This window comes from Pseudorca crassidens, chromosome X (genome assembly GCF_039906515.1).
Source record: "Pseudorca crassidens isolate mPseCra1 chromosome X, mPseCra1.hap1, whole genome shotgun sequence".
NCBI classification, from domain to species: Eukaryota; Metazoa; Chordata; class Mammalia; order Artiodactyla; family Delphinidae; genus Pseudorca; species Pseudorca crassidens.
Window position 1 is genome coordinate 97,991,084 of NC_090317.1, and position 14,143 is coordinate 98,005,226.

Below are 14,143 nucleotides of genomic sequence, written 5' to 3' on the forward strand. Positions count from 1 at the left end.
AGGAGAGTGAGACCAGCTGCCGTGTACTCTCAAACCAATGCCAGTTATTGGTTGGGATTCTGCCCCAAAACAGAAGATCTGAGAGGAGGCTCATACTGCCCTGAGCCCCAAATATGCACCCGAACGCCTCCTGCCCCTCGACCCAGCTGTCCCAGTTATCATAAATGGTGGAACGAATTTTCCCAAGACTTAGTAACCTAAAAAAATAATTATGCTTACAGATTCTGCAGGTCAGGAATTCAGACAGCGGGGACAGCTTGTCTCTGCTCTGTGTCGTCTGGACCCTCCTCGGGAGGACTCAGAGGCTGGGGGCTGGGGGATAATGTTGGTCATCGGCTGAGGGCCTCGGTTCCTCTCCCCATGAGCCCCCACCATGCAGCCTCTCGCACGGGCTGGTTTGGATTTGCTCACAGCTCGGCAGCTGGGTTCGAAGGGAGAGCATCGCAGGTGGAAGCTGTATCGCCTTTTATGACCCAGCCTCAGAAGACAATTAACATCACGTCTGACTCATTCTCTTCACGCAGGTAATTACAAAGTCCCACCCAGGATGGAGGAGGGGGACTCAGACTCCACCTGTGGATGGGAGGGTTCTAGAAAAACAAGTAGGACCAGAAATATTGTTGTGGCCATTTTTGGGAAATAAAATCTGCCACGAGCCTGACACCAATGTGCCAGTCCCAAGCCTCGTGCCCTCAGATGCCCCATTCCCCACTCCCGCCCCGCTTCCTCTGCTTAGTTTTGCCTGAATGTTCACTGGTATCCGTGGAAAGCCCTGGAAGGAGACTGGAGGACAGGAGGAAGGGAGAAGCCAGGGAATTTCTCCTCCTTGCTCTCTGCCTCAGTAGCTGGAGCACCTCTGTGCCTGCAGATCCCGGGGGACAGAAGCATCGCAGCTCTGGCTCCTGCCTGGTGAGCCCACTTCCGGACTCCACTGACCCAGCTCTTCCCTCCCTCCCTCCAGCTTCAGGGGCAACAGACGCTTCCTGCACTTGCCTAGCTCGGCGTTTTCCATCACATGTGTAAACAATTTTATGCATTAAGTTCCATCCGCTCCAAACACCTAGAGTAGTTCCTGTATCCTTGATTGGACTTTGACCGATATAACTAGCAAGGGCCAGCAAGTGCTTGCAGAAAAGCAGACGAGGTCACGGAGTGCATAAACCCCAGAATCGAGTCTCAGCCCCATCGTCACTCAATTTGATTCACTCTGAAAAGTTTGTCTTTCTCCTGGATTCTAAAACAGCAAAACGAAACGAGTCTTTGGGACCCCTATGTTCATAGCCAGAATTTCCAATTTCCTTTTCAGACATTTAGAGTAGTTGCCTGACTTTGATAGCTCTTCACTTTCTTGAGTGTACTTTGGACCAACAGGACCCTCGTTCACAGGGCCGGGAACCACAAAGCCAAAAATGTTGGCCGGATAACGCGTACGTGTGGTAGCTCACCTCCCGTTATTCAGGTCCTTGTATATTCCTCCCCTGATCAATAGGATATTGTGGGAATGACACAGTGTGGCTTCTGAGGCTAGATTATCAAAGACATTGTGGCTTGTGCCCTGCTCTCTCTTGGATCAACCTATCTGGGGTAAGCCAGCTGCCATGTTATAAGGACACTCTATGGAGAGCCCTACGGAGACGTCCATATGGTGAGGAGCTGAGGCCTTCTGCCAACAGCCAGTGAGGAACTGAGGCCTATTGCCAATATCCATATAAGTGAGCCATCTTGGAAGTGGATCCTTCAGCCCCAGTCTAAGCCTTCGGATGACTGCAGCCCCAGCCAGCATCTTAACTACAACCTCATGAGAAACCATGAGCCAGAACCACGGAGCTAAGCTGCTCCTAAATTCCTGACCCAGAGAAACAGGGAGGTAATAAAGGTTTGCTGTTGTTTTAAGCCACTAAGTTTTGGTGTAATTCGACGTGCAGCAATAGATCACCAATACAGTACAGGAACATTATACTCAGAGCAGCTCTGCGGATAGAAACTCTGCTGTTGACCCCTGGGAGGTGGGCATCCCCACATCCAAAAGTGTATTCCGGGTAGATAGGACCAAAACCTTAAAAACCTACGAAAACACTAGAAGAAAACACAAACTAATTTTTTACATGATTGGGGTAAAGAAAAAACTTCCTAGGCAAGCCATGAAGTCTAGAAGTCATGGAAAAGACGGACAGATTTGACAATGTAGAAGTAAAACCTTGTGTATGAAAAAAGACATCATGAACAATGTCTAAGATAAATGACAGACTGGGAGAAAATATGTGGAGGAGAAGGCGGAAGCAAACACCACAATGCCACATGGAAGGGGTATGAAGAGCAGATTTTATTGGGAAAGTTTTCAAGTAAATGCTCAGCGAGATGAGGTACATGGACCCTGTGCTCTCATCAGTCCACGGAAAGGAGCTGGGACTCTGGATGTAGGATGCACAGTGGGCTATGATCCAGGGAGGGACCCTGCCCCTCCCCACTCTGGATGCTACCTTTCAATTGTGTAAGATTGGAGAGGGTTTACATACAGGGAACAGTCAAGACTTGGAGGTATGTGTGCTGGAGGAAGGGGAGACCTCAGCCCAATGCAAAGTTGGGTTCAGTCACAGCCACTCCCACTAGGGGGAAGGTGGGAGTCCTCAGCCTGAGCGGGCAACAAGAGAAGGGTTCCAGGAGTCATCATTGGACCATTCTGCTTGTCACCCCACAAAATGTTTGCAACATACATAACAGGCAAAATGTTACCATCTCTGATAAGCAAAGAGTTTCTAGAAATTAGAAAAAAAATAGTCCAATAAAGTATAAGCAAAATGGGACTTGCCTGGTGGCGCAGTGGTTAAGAAGCTGCCTGCCAGTGCAGGGTACACAGGTTCGAGCCCTGGTCCGGGAAGATCCCACATGACGTGGAGCAACTAAGCCCGTACGCCACAACTACTGAGCCTGCGCTCTAGAGCCCACGAGCCACAACTACCGATCCTGTGTGCCACAACTACGGAAGCCCACGTGCCTAGAGCCTGTGCTCCACAACAAGAGAAGACACTGCAATGAGAAGCCCACGCACCTCAACGAAGAGTAGCCCCCGCTCGCTGCAAATAGAGAAAGCCCGCGCGCAGCAACAAAGACCCAAGGCAGCCAAAAATAAATTTAAAAAATTAATTAATTAAAAAAACATACGCAAAATATAGGAACACAAATCACAGATGAAGTATACAAGACCCCAAAACATATGAAAAGATGCTCAATTTCACCCAACGATAAGAGTAATGCAAAATTAGGGACTTCCCTGGTGGTCCAGTGGTTAAGAATATGCCTTCCAATGCAGGGGATGCAGGTTCGAGCCCTGGTCAGGGAACCAAGATCCCACATGCCGCGGGGCAACTAAGCCCGCATGCCACGAACTACAGAGCCCACATGTGCTCTGGAGCCTACGTGCCACAACTACAGAGCCCACGCACTCTGGAGCCTGTGCACAACTAGAGCGAAGCCCGTGCACCGCAACAAAAGATCCCACGTGCCGCAACTAAGACCCGACGCAGCCAAAAATAAAATTAAATAAATAAAACTTTTAAAAAGGAGTAATGCAAAATAAAAACCAAAATGAAATACCATTTTTAACCTGTTCCACTGGTAGAAAAATTGAAACAATTGACAATAGCTCATGTTGGTGGGAGGGTAAATTGGTTCAGCATTTTGGGGTGAAGCAACTTGGCAATATCTTTCACAACTGTAAGTGTGTAACTCCTCCTTGCTCAATATCCCCTACAGAAATAAATCTTAAGGAAACACGAAAACTCGAGGAGACATGAACTAGTTCATTCCAAAAATATTTCTTGCATGCTGTTCCAGGTACTGAGGGCTGTTCCAGGTGTTGGCACCTTTCCAGGTGCTAGGAGATGCAGCAGTGAAAAAACAAGTCCCTGGTCACATCCTAATGGAGGACACAAAAACCTGTGGGCAAATGAGGTACCATTACACTCACCAGGGATGCTACAAGTAAAAAGACTGACAATGGTGAGTGCTAATAAGAATATGGAGCAACCAGAACTCTCATACTTTGCTGGCGGGCATGTAAAACAATTTGTCAGTTTCCTATAAAGTGAAATATACACTTATCATATAACCCTTTATTAGCACTCAGATATTTACCCAGAAGGAAAACATATGACCACAAATCCTTGTAGGTGAACGTTCATAGCACTTTTATTCATAATAGCCCCAAGTATAACTGACCCAAATGTCCATCAACAGAAGCACAGACGGATTGTGATCTATCCATACAATGATAGACTACGCAGCAATAAAAGGGAATTAACTATAGGTACACACCACATGGATGACCTCAAAAATATGCTGAACAAAATATTATGCAGTCACATGAGTGCATCCTATATGATTCTACTTATATGGAACACCAGAAAAGACAAAAACTGATCTCTAATGGCAAAGAAAATCAGTGCTTGCCTGGGGCTGGGGGTGGGAGGAGGGGATTGACCGCAAAGGGGGCACAAGGAAAATCTAGGGTGATGAAAATGTTCTAGACTTTGATTACGGTGGTGGTTACATGGGTGGTGGTCACACGGGTTACGTTTGTCAAATCTCATCCATCTGAACACTTCAAATGGGTCTAATGTATCATATGTAAATATCCATCACTAAAGTTGATTCAGAGAAAACGTGTGGGTGGATTCTTGCTGTCTATGGCACAATCCCACCCACAAAACCTTCTGGAGGCAAGAGCATGGCTTCTATCTCAAGGCACCAAGCGCCACGCTCGAATGTGTGAGAGACACTGAACCCCACAGTCACACAGGGGAGGACACAAGGGGACACCTGGCAGGAAGTGCTCTCTCTCTCTCAGGAAGTGCAAGATAGTGTTTTGATCAGAGGCAGCAGATGTGAACTGAAATAGTACGGCTCTACGATGTTAGGGACTCATTGCCCTAAAGCTGAACCCAAGATTTAAAAACTATACCTAATTATGTGTCACCCTATGGTTTATGTGTCTAACCAAAGTTGCTCTTGTCCTTGGTATCTATTGCCACATCATGAACCCAAACCTAGTGGCTTCAGGACAACAACTCGTTACTCTCTCTCACAGTTCTGTGAGTTGACTGGGCTCAGCTGGGGGGCTTTTTACTCTGGGTGTCTTGTGCAGCTGTAGTCAGGTGTTGGCTGGGGCTGGAGTCCTGAAGGCTTAACCCAGCTGGACATCCAAAATGGCACACACACGGGGCTGACAGTTAATATTGGCTGCTGGCTGGGAACTTAACTGGGGCTTCAACTGGAACACCTTAAGTGTGGCCTGTCCATTGTAGTTTGGGCTTCTCACAGCATGGTGGCTAGCTTCCAAGAGGGACTGTCCCAAAAGTGAGCATTCTAGTAGGCTCAGGAAGCTTCAAGTCTTTCTGTGATCCTGTCCTGAAAAAACCACACAGCATCACTTCCACCTCATTCTCTCGGTCAAAGCAGGCATAGGACCCACCTGGGTTCAAAGGGGTAGAGACACAGACCTCTCTACTTGACGCGAGAGTGACAGGTCTCACTGCGGAAAAATACATGGGATATTGTGGCAGCCATCTTTCAAAAATGCAGCCCACCCCAAATATACAGTGAAACCTCATTTTTCTTTGCTCTTCAATGTAGTTTTAAGCTGGGCTCCAACAACTTTGACTAAGGGCAAAGGTTTGAGAAAGGCAGGATTCCACTGATGGTCAGCCCAGTGGGATGGAGGTCTTACTATTTACACACTAGTAGTATTAGGTATTACAAAAGTTAGTGCCTCCAAATAACTGTTTGCTTTTCCTCTACAGCACTTAGAGGGCTTAGTAGTGTCTCTCTTACTCCTGGATTCCCCTCTGCTGTTAGCCCTCACCCTTCCCTCAGGATCAACCTAATCCAGAAGATATTTCTCTGGGCCACACCTGACTCTACAATCACATCTCCCCGCATTTCAGTCTCTGTACACCTCCCTACAGGCAGTTAGAGTATTTCGTAGAGCTGGGCTGCAATGCCTCGTTACACCAACAGGTGGCAACCTAACATCTGACCCAGGCTTGTATTTTAGGGAAAAGGGGATGGGGTTGTGGGATACGGTTGGGGAGAAAGAAAGGCAGAAAAGGAAGTATCTAATGTTCCTGTGCTGCAGTCTGCAATTTTCGAGTTTGAAATATTAATTGTTCTAAAATACCCTTTTCATCAAGCTTTGAAGTTTGATAACACCGGTTTTCTCCCGAACAAAGGACATCTATGACAGCTGTACTGAATGTTCCAGAGGGAACCTCGATAATCCAAGATTTCATCCAACATCCCGACTCGTTTTAGAGCCAGTCAGCAATCCGTAATGGATAAGCCACTCTGCCTACGGCACTCTATTAGACTCTTAAAGAGGGCCATGGGGCTTCCCTGGTGGCGCAGTGGTTGAGAGTCCGCCTGCCGATGCGGGGGACACAGGTTCGTGCGCCGATTTGGGAAAAATCCCACATGCCACGGAGCGGCTGGGCCCGTGAGCCATGGCCACTGAGCCTGCGCGTCTGGAGCCTGTTCTCCGCAACGGGAGAGGCCACAACAGTGAGAGGCCCGCGTACCGCAAAAAAAAAAAAAAAAAAAAAGTGGGCCATGATAAGGAAGAAATCCAGTCTCTAGTTTCAACGTGCCTACATGGTAACTTTCAAGACACCTCCAAGACAGTGTCTAATCAGCTTAAACCTGGCAACGAGGGCTCAGGTGTGGGCCAGTGGGAGCCCATGATTGCCCTAGCAGGGGGGAAGGGGAGAGGGGCCAACGTGGGGAGGGACAGAGTGGGAGGGCCAAAAGGAAACCGGGTGTTGATGAGCACAGGACACAGTTGGGCAAAACGTCAGAGGGAAATGGGGAGAAAAAAAAAACAGTGTAAAGCGTGTTGCAGGAAAAGACAGACTTGATTTGAATGGAGGGTACAGACCCTAATTTCAAATTATAAGATGTTAGTGCCAATAGGAACCCCAGAGACCATCCAGCCCCAAGCTCATTAGCTAGGAGGGCCACTGTCGGTGAGCTGCACGCCTGGACTGGAATGCGGCACCCTGACTTCCACATGAGGTCTCTCTCCAAGTGTTGAGCGAGGGTGATGTAACACAGGCAGAGAAACAGTTATTAGTCAGAATTTCCAAGAGGCTGTAACCTCTCCTCTTTTTCACCGAGTCCAGCTCAGTTTGGCAAATCCCTGAGTGACCTCGGGGAGGCTGCTTCTCCTCTGAGCCTCATTTCCTTCTCTTATCAAACGCTTACTGTACACTTTGTGCTATTCCTGATGCTTTATGTGTTAATTCACTTTGTCACCGCTACAACTGTCTGAGGTAGGTAGGATGATTACTATGTGACAGATGAGGAAACTGAGGCGGAGGTTAGTAAACTTGTCCAAGGTCACACAGCTAGGAAGTGGTGGAGAACTGGTTCAAACTGGGGCTGTCTGGCTTCAAATGTGTGCGCTCAACCACTAGGTAACCCTGCCTTTCAGCTGGCTTGGCTGGACTAGATGCCCTCCAAGGTCCCTTCCAGGGCTGACTTGGTAAGCTTCTACCCACTTGCTTCCTCTAGGACTGGTCCAGGAGAACCCAGGAGAGTTCCAGGAAAAAATCCTCCCCGAATGGCCATGTATCCTGCTCTGGGGTCCATTTTACAACTCTAGCCATCACGGAAAAGGCCAGTGGGGACGATCAGAATCCTGATATGAGAGACAAACGTGGAGGGCAATGGAAGAACTTGCCTTTTTCAACCCGTTCATCTTTGTTGTTGTTTCTCTCAGTGGCTGTTCTTATGCACAGAGGGTCCACTTCTCCAAATGTGATTTTGAAACTGCAGCAGAGAGAAAGCCAAATAAACACAGAATGGTCGGCCAAGGGCCCGTACTTTCTATTCCCTGGTTACAAAGTAAAATTAGCTAGCTGGTGGCCAGGGCTGGGAGATTTATTTTGGTCTGAAGTCAACCCACAGATTAACAATATTGGCAAGAACTATACAGGAGGGGAAAATATTTTGGACAAGGCTGCATATGTTTGCAGATACATCATCCGCCTCCGTACGGCAGCCAAGGTTAAAGAGAATGGGAGTCAGGAGCAGGCCGCGCTGTGTCCCTTCTGTGAGCAGTCGGTTTCCTCCCGCACGATGCCAGCTCTCGCCCTCTGAGAGCAGTTGCACGGTACGTCGCAGGAGACACGGAAGGTGGCCGGGAGAGCACACTCCCCGTCTTCGAGAAGATGCACTTGCTCATCTTTCATTCCTCCTTTCCTGCCAAGACCTACATTCCATTCTGAGGGTAATTCTCAGGCAAGAGCAATTTCCGGATTCTCAAGGACTAACCGAGGGTAGTGTCAGAAGAAATTATCCAAAATTGGAAATAGGCGAAAGAGATGATTGGGTGTTCTTGCTGCACCGTGCAGGGGCTGGCACCTTTGATCGATTTCCTATTGACTGGGCTATTTTACAACCCCATAGCTGCAGAGGTTGCTTAACTTTCAGATTTTTGTCTGGTAGAGATGCAAATAATTTCTAACCTAGCTATCTCACCCCCAAATTCTTCTATTAAACTGCCTATAAATACCTAGCCCCTCACATTCTCACTGTAATCGGTTTTAACATCTTAGAGGGTCCCCTCATTAACGAATGGGCTAAATCAAATCTCTGACGCACGGCCATTTTATATCTGCACGAGAGTCAAGTGTTTCCACCTGTGTGAAATTCCACTTTAACACGACATTTTTTTCTGGCCTCTTTGTCATCCCACCTCAGGCCCCAGGTTCAAGAACCCATACTCCTCAGGGTGGACTCCACACAGCACTTCGACAGCCGGCAGCCAACCTGGCCCCCTTCGCGGCGATGGGGCCGCAGATAAGACCCTGGCCCCTGGCCTTGCTCATCTCCACCCTGCCCTGGAGTATGCCGGTCCTTCAGGGAACAGCCATGGGTAGGGAAAGGGATCCAGGACCCCCCCCACCCCCAGGAGTCACAAGGCCTCTTTTAGAGAGCTCATAAGCTTGGGCAAAAGAAGGCATCAATTCTCTGACTCTGCGGAAGTGATCTCATTCTCAAAATGGGAATAGTCATTTCTACTTTGCAGATTTCACAGGGAGTTTCTAAAGTGCTTCTCAAAGTTTAATGTGCATATGACTCACCTGAGGGAATCTTAATATAGAAATTCTGATTCGACAGGCCTGGGGAGCATCTGAGGGCGTCCTTACAGCCTCTCAGGTGAGGCTGCTGCCGGTCCGCGGGCCTTTTGAGTAGCAAGGTTCTGGAGCTGTTGGGAGAGTCTGCCCTTTGAAAATCCCAGGGCACAGCAAACATACCTTTGAGGAGTTAACGATTTACGCTTAGGGCTCCACTCCCACAGGGCATAGGGCCACAGGTCTGCATAAATCCCAGGAACCGGCATCTCCTAAACCCATGGTGTGCCTGGGCCGTTATTCGCCTGACCTCCCTTAATCCCCACAAGCAGCCCGGAAGTCATTCCCATTTTACTACAGAGGAAACTGAGGCGCACACCAGTTACATAACAGCGCTGGCTTTTGGAGCCGGGTTTGCCGAGCCCTAACCACATTACTACACAGCCTCCTTCCTCCACCATGGCCTTGCAGGGCCGGGCTCCTCGGCCACATCTGCGGGGGCGTTGGAAAGGGACAAGGGAGAACTCTCCTTCTTATCACGTGGCCCCCATTGCCCTCGCATTCCCTGGATAATTCCTCCACCCTCTCCCCCTGCAGCTGTCAGAGGGAGGGAGGGCGCGACTTCTGATTAATTCCACTGCAGACAAATGTTCCTTGAGAACCCGTGGTTGGCAGAGCTAGTTTCTTCACCCTGGAGAGGAATATGGAGAAATTCAAAGAACGAAAACAGATCTCTGCCTTCAAGGAGGTTAGAATCCAGTGGAGAAGCTCTCATGTAGATACACTACTGCAATACTAATTCAGATTGTCCCTGCCAGCCCTTTTGTTTGCGGAGCGCCTCTCTCCTCTGGGTAGGGCCCCTGTTTATCAGCAGACCTTTTGGTCTGCAAAGATAATCCTTCTGAGTTTTTTTTAATGGGACTGGGGGGGGGGAACAAGGCAGGTGGCAGACAGGGGCAGGGGGAGGGAGGTTGTGAGCGGCAATTAGAGTCTATTCGGTTGACGGTGTGTGCTCCCAGGGACCCAGGGACTGGGTGCTCCTTCGGCAAATGTAAATATCAAACCAATAAATGCTAATGGAGCATGAAAAAGTGCTGATCTGGGAGAAAGTTCCAATCATTTAGAGAGCTTGTCGCAGAAAGCATTTAGGTGTTCCGGCTGCAAGGGAGCTGGGGAGGGAATCAAGGGGATGGAATTGGGAGCTCCCTTCTGGGTGGTGGTACTACCCTGGCCACCCATTCCAGGAAAAGGGAACCAGCAAAGAGGGTCATGGCAAGGTGCTGGGGAACGGGGGACAGTAAATAAGACAAAGCCAGAAAAGGGGGTCAAGTTCCTGAACATCTGGCATGAGAAGAGGGAGATAGCAAAAGCCCTGTTATCAAGATCTCTGTGAACTTGACACCTGCCTCCATGGGTCTTTGCCCAAGGTCACTGTCATCCTGATGGGTTTCCTGAATGTGGCCCCAGCCGCGTCAGCCTGCATTCGGGGACCGCTTTCTGAGTGATGGCTCTGATCTCTCTGTCCCTCACCCCCTAGTCCCACCCCACCATACGCCCACACTTCTAACACACCTGGCAAGACCACCCCCTCCCGCCCAAAGTCTGCCACACCTACCCACCTCACAGAGGCCCTGGAGGACCTCTGCAAATCCTTATGAACTTCATCCAATACAAACGGCCATTAAGGGACCTGTGAGATGAGAAAGCAGGGAAGTATGTTGGAGAGAAGACTCAGCTGGGTTCCAGGCCTGGCTCTGCCAGCTCTTTGACCTTAGAAAACATATCACACCTCTCTGAGCCTGGAAGCCTCAGTTGCTTCATCTGTAGAATGGGAATAACAACTCCCCCCTGGAACATTAAAGGAGACAGTGATATATGTGCAAGGGCTTGGCAGCCTACACATCCAGCTGGTCGCAGGGCAGGTTGCCTGGGAGACGAGCAGCAGTGGGGGCCTCCACAGCCAGACCCCCCATGTGAATAACATCACACTCTGCCGGGCCCCAGGCTTGCTGGGTTCTCTTTCTGGCCCCAGGACACTGAGCAAACACCTGAAGCCTCCTTACAGCACGGCTGCCTCTGAACATCAGAGAGAAAGAATGTTCAGAGGGAAAACCACTCATCCACCATCCCTGCCTCCTGCTCTCTAACCCAATCTGGCTATCTGATCCGGTCAAGTTGTTTGTTGTTTTTTTTTTGCGATACGCGGGCCTCTCACTGTTGTGGCCTCTCCCGCTGCGGAGCACAGGCTCCGGACTTGCAGGCTCAGCGGCCATGGCTCACGGGCCCAGCCGCTCTGCAGCGTGTGAGATCTTCCCGGACCGGGGCACAAACCCGTGTCCCCTGCATCGGCAGGCGGACTCTCAACCACTGCGCCACCAGGGAAGCCCCGATCCAGTTAAGTTTACATCTAAATATCTCTGGAAACTGCCTCTTCCCTTTCCTTACATCCCTTTCCCAGAGCTGCCGCCTTGGCTCAGATCCTGTTCACTTTTGCCCGGAAATTTGCAGGCTCCCCACTTCAGTCTCCCCAACACAGCCCCCTCTTCCTCGTGGCTGCCTCTGTTACCCCACTGCTCTGCTTCCACCATCTTTCGGCCTCATCGGGCCCGGCCTCCTGCTCAGAGGCCCCAGAACCTGCCCCTGCACCTCAGGGCCTTTGCATCTGCTACTCAAACAGGACAGCAACTTTGACCCGTCCTTTTTGGCCCAGCTGGAAACCCCGGCCCCTAGGTTACCCTCAGTGGGATGTGAGCTCCTTCCCATGCACTTTCTTCTCTCAGGGTCTGCACAGCTCTCAGCCTGGTAGGACAGTTATTTGGGTTTTCATGAACATGGACTCCCTCAGAACGCGCTCAGAAGCCCAAGGTCAAGCTCTGGAAGGAGAGTTTCCGGGAAGGAAGGGCAGCTGGGCCCTGAGCCTTAGCGGCTGTCTCTCCCTGATTCTTCCCTTCCGCAACCTTGGAATCCTCTTTGAGACCTTGAGCCTGCTGTCGACCTAGGCAGAGGCATGGAAAGACCTTCCAGAACAATGTCAAGGGACTAGGGCAGAATAGCTAAGGCAGTTCTCAGTCTTTCAAACCCTCACAGAATGCTCTGAGCCAGGCCAAGCTCTGGAGAGACAGCAAAGACCAAGGCAGGCCCAGATTCTGCCCTCCTGGAGAAACCTGCTCTAGGGGATGTCGGCCACCACGGCATGAGGGTGCTCAAGCAGCCCCGTGGAGGGCCCGTGTAGAGAGAACAGAGGCCCCCAGCCAGCACCAACTTGCCAGCCACTTCCAAGGTGAGTGAACCACCTTGGAAGTGGATGCTGTGACCCCAGCGGAGCCCTCAGACAACTGCAGCCTCGGCCGCTCTGACTGCGACCTTTTGAGAGCACTGGGCCACAACCGCCCAGCCAAGCTTCAGATTTCTGCACCAGAGAAACCAAGAGAGTGGAAAACATGACTTCGGTTGCTTTAAGCTACTAAGTTTTGGGGTGAGTTGTTACCCCGCAATACATACCTAATACTGTGCCACAGATGATTGAACTCAGGTGGCGTAATAGCACATATCATTATAGTAGCTCTCTCATCTGTTGAAGACCCACTACGTGCCAGGCACCCTACTATACTCTGCACACCTTACCTAACCTGCTCCCCACAACGATCCCGAGGCAGGGCTTATTATTCCCAACTCAGAGATGAGCCACTTATCCAAGGCCACGCAGTCTGGGACACTCCTATGGGCCTGTGTGAAGAACCCCGTCTCCTAGGCTCATCTCTTCCCCCTCAGGTGTCCCACTCAGCTCGGACTTGGATCCGTGACCTATGATCAGGAAGCAACAAGGACTATCTAACAAAGGTGCCTGTGTGGGATGCCCAGGGCCCACATTCCCCCAGTCCCCATTGCTCCCACCCATCAAAGACAAAAGCCTGGGCTTCCCTGGTGGCGCAGTGGTTGAGAGTCCGCCTGCCGATGCAGGGGACGCGGGTTCGTGTCCCGGTCCGGGAAGATCCCACATGCTGCGGAGCGGCTGGGCCCGTGAGCCATGGCCGCTGAGCCTGCGCATCCGGAGCCTGGGCTCCACAGCGGGAGAGGCCACAACAGTGAGAGGCCCGCGTACCGCAAAAAGAAACTGATGCGCACAGCAGACTGTATTTTCTAAGGATGGCTGTAACAATACCATCCAGCCCACATACTCTTCTACAATGTGACATTGACATTCCCTGTTGAGAAACTGGGTCTCCGCCCCCTTCCCTTGAACCCAGGTGGGCTTGTGACCGCTTCAGTAAACACTTCCACTGTACGTGGACGCGATGCCAGGTGACTCCCAAGGCTGAGTCATAAAAGCCCATGCAGCTTCCACCTTACTTGCTAGAACAATCACACTTGAAGCCCTGAGCCACCACATAAGAAGTCCCATCATGCTGAGGCCACCATGCTGTGAGGAAGCCCAAGCTATATAGAGAGGCCACCTGTACGTGCTCCATCCACCGTCCAAGCCTTTGAGTCCCACCGAGCCCAGGCACCAGACATGTCAATGATTGAACCTGCAGATGACTCCAGCCCCCAACTATCATCACTGGGCTTTGAGTCTTTCCAGCTGAGGCCCCAGACATTGTGGAGCACGGACAGGCCGTCCCCCATTGTGCCCTGTCTGAATTCCTGACCCATAGAGTCCAATACGCATAATAAAATGGTTGCTTGAAGTCACTACATTTTCGAGTTATTTGTTACATAGAGATGGTAACTGGAACAACGTTCCAGAAGGTGGGTGGAAGGCTGGGTCAGCCAGTGGGTCCCTCCCTCCCCAACATATACAGACCTGCCGCAGTTGTGTCTCAGTTCTGAAACCCAGGAAACTCTGCACCTACCTTATACCACTGCCCCCCACCCCCACTTACCACTGAGAACTGAAACCACATAATTCCCTCTCCCTGTGATTCTCACCCCCAATCTTAACTCCCTTGCCTGGTCACCTTCCATGCTGAACAAGGCTGCCCTGTATAACCAATAGGATATCTTGGAAATGATGA

General features: G+C 50.5%; 1 long non-coding RNA gene across 3 annotated transcripts in view; it reads right to left on the bottom strand.

Moving 5' to 3' along the window:
* Nucleotides 1-4,163: 4,163 nt before the first annotated feature.
* The window catches only part of LOC137217207 (uncharacterized), an 81,625-nt gene continuing 71,645 nt past the window's right edge, over nucleotides 4,164-14,143 (bottom strand). For all 3 annotated transcript variants that reach the window (XR_010940054.1, XR_010940053.1, XR_010940055.1), the window contains 4 exons: nucleotides 10,748-10,818; nucleotides 9,138-9,819; nucleotides 7,733-7,821; nucleotides 4,164-5,406 (listed from right to left, as the gene is read on the bottom strand). This is a non-coding gene — a long non-coding RNA (uncharacterized lncRNA). The remainder of the gene's footprint in view (nucleotides 5,407-7,732; nucleotides 7,822-9,137; nucleotides 9,820-10,747; nucleotides 10,819-14,143) is intronic.